General features: G+C 37.5%; 1 protein-coding gene across 1 annotated transcript in view; it reads left to right on the top strand.

Moving 5' to 3' along the window:
* Positions 1-2,500, top strand: part of LOC113809770 (heterogeneous nuclear ribonucleoprotein C-like 3) — a 670,724-nt gene that overhangs the window by 60,117 nt on the left and 608,107 nt on the right. The gene's annotated exons all lie outside the window — the stretch shown is intronic.

The following is a 2,500-nucleotide window of genomic DNA, read 5'->3' as shown; positions in this document are numbered from 1 at the left end:
TATTTCAAATTAATATCATAATGACTTGCCATGATCTTTTTTCCTTCTTTTTTAAATTAAAATCTCTCCCTTTACAAAAACTCCTGGTAATGTAATTTTGGAATAATTAGTGGAGCCAGCGACCCATATCTAATAACAAAAGATACAAAGCATAATTAATGAAAATAGATCAAGAGAAAGAAGAGAACTTTTTCTTTACTAAATATGCATAAACGAATTACTTATATTTTTCTTTACTAAATATGCATAAACGAATTATATTTTTCTTTACTAAATATGCATAAACGAATTATATTTTTCTTTACTAAATATGCATAAACGAATTATATTTTTCTTTACTAAATATGCATAAACGAATTATGTTTTTCTTTACTAAATATGCATAAACGAATTATATTTTTCTTTACTAAATAGGCATAAACGAATTATATTTTTCTTTACTAAATATGCATAAACGAATTATATTTTTCTTTACTAAATATGCATAAACGAATTATATTTTTCTTTACTAAATATGCATAAACGAATTATATTTTTCTTTACTAAATATGCATAAACGAATTATATTTTTCTTTACTAAATATGCATAAACGAATTATATTTTTCTTTACTAAATATGCATAAACGAATTATATTTTTTCTTTACTAAATATGCATAAACGAATTATATTTTTCTTTACTAAATATGCATAAACGAATTATATTTTTCTTTACTAAATAGGCATAAACGAATTATATTTTTCTTTACTAAATATACATAAACGAATTACCTATCGCTTTTAATCGTCTCAAGAAAATGAAGAAGAAAAAAAATAATCCTTGCTTCAAGCTTTCGAAAATTCCCCGCCGAGATCCGTCCATCTTGGAGAAGGTCGAAGGAATGCTGGTGTTAGACCTCCTTGCTTGCCTCTTGACGCCTGTGTTTTAGTGGGTGGATGGGTGGGTGGGGGAGGAGGTGGGGTGGTTAGATTTTAAGAGGGACTGCCGTGCCTTAATGGGTGTGTGTGTGTGTGCGTGGGTGAGTGTGTGTGTGTGCGTGTGTGTGAGTAGGTGCGTGTGTTGGTGTGTGAGTGTGTGTGTGCGTGGGTGAGTGTGAGTGTGAGTGCGTGCGTGGGTGAGTGTAAGTGTGAGTGTGAGTGCGTGCGTGCGTGCGTGGGTGAGTGTAAGTGTGAGTGCGTGCGTGTGTTGGTGTGTGTGCGTGTGTGAGTGTGGGTGATTGAGTGTGTGAGAATGTGTGAGAGTGGGCGTAGGAAATGTTGTCTTGTGTGTCGTTGTTGTTGTTGTAGTTCAGTTCAGCGCAAGGTCCAAAGTCGAAAGATATTCGGTTGGTATGGCCTCAGTATTTGCTTTCTTAAATTTTTGATCGTTTAGCAACTGGCGAGTTGTCCAACGTTAAGATTGACTGATATTTCTTATTGCATGATAAGATATTTCTCAAGTCACTGACACTTGTTCATATAATTTCGTTCAATTCGGAGAAAAGTTGAGTATTCACATAATTCTTGATTTTATTTATTTACTTATTAGTTTATAATTTCTTGTCTTGTATTCATTTATTTATCTGTTTATTTGATTTTTATGTTTTCATTTTTGTGCGTGTGTTGGCGAGTATTTTTTTTCTTTTCTTTCGAGGAAATTCACTTTGTTGTCGTCAAGGAATTGTCTTTATCGGTCATGAAAGCAGACTAGCGAGATGAAGAAAAATATCTAACGAAACAGGGGAGGGAAGATGCATTGAAAAACAGTGGGACAGGAATATATGTTTATTTGGTTTTATGTTTCCTTTCTCTTGTTCCCCCGGGCAGTCAGTGTAGTAATTTCAGTGACAGATCTTCACAGCCAAACTCCTTTGGGGTTGAGAGAGGGGGAGAGGGAGGGGAGGGAAAGAGGGGGAGAGGGAGGGAGGGAAAGAGGGGGAGAAAGAGAGAGGGGGAGGGAAGGAGAGAGAAGGAGGGAGAGAGAGGGGGGAGGGAAGGAGAGAGGGAGAGGGAAGGAAGGAGGGAGGGAGAGGGGGGGAGGGAAGGAGGGAGAGAGAGAGGGGGAGTAGGGAGAGAGAGGGGGAAGGGAAGGAGAGAGAGAGAGAGATGGGGAAGGGAAGGAGAGAGAGAGAGAGAGAGAGAGAGAGAGAGAGAGAGAGAGAGAGAGAGAGAGAGAGAGAGAGAGAGAGAGAGAGAGAGAGAGAGAGAGAGAGAGAGAGAGAGAGAGAAAAGGGGGGGGGGGTAGGCACACTCAAAGGAATAACCTGTGCGATTGTTATATCAAGAACGACCTCATTTTCTCGAACGATCCACTTTAGAGAGGTTGATATGACGTTTTTATCGACATTGATTTTTTTTCGAATGGCGTCTTGGTCTAAGAAAAAAAGGTATTGTATTGTGTTCAGTTATCGACAGAAGTATTTGTGTTCCTCCTTTCTATTTGTGCCTTATATTGATTATGTGAAGCAGCTGTGGAAATGGTATTAATGTTTTATTTTTAGGCCTATTATTAAATGCGCAAC

Source organism: Penaeus vannamei, chromosome 4 (genome assembly GCF_042767895.1).
Source record: "Penaeus vannamei isolate JL-2024 chromosome 4, ASM4276789v1, whole genome shotgun sequence".
NCBI classification, from domain to species: Eukaryota; Metazoa; Arthropoda; class Malacostraca; order Decapoda; family Penaeidae; genus Penaeus; species Penaeus vannamei.
The sequence above is the reverse complement of the archived record's forward strand: the minus strand, read 5'-3'. Positions and strand labels throughout refer to the sequence as shown.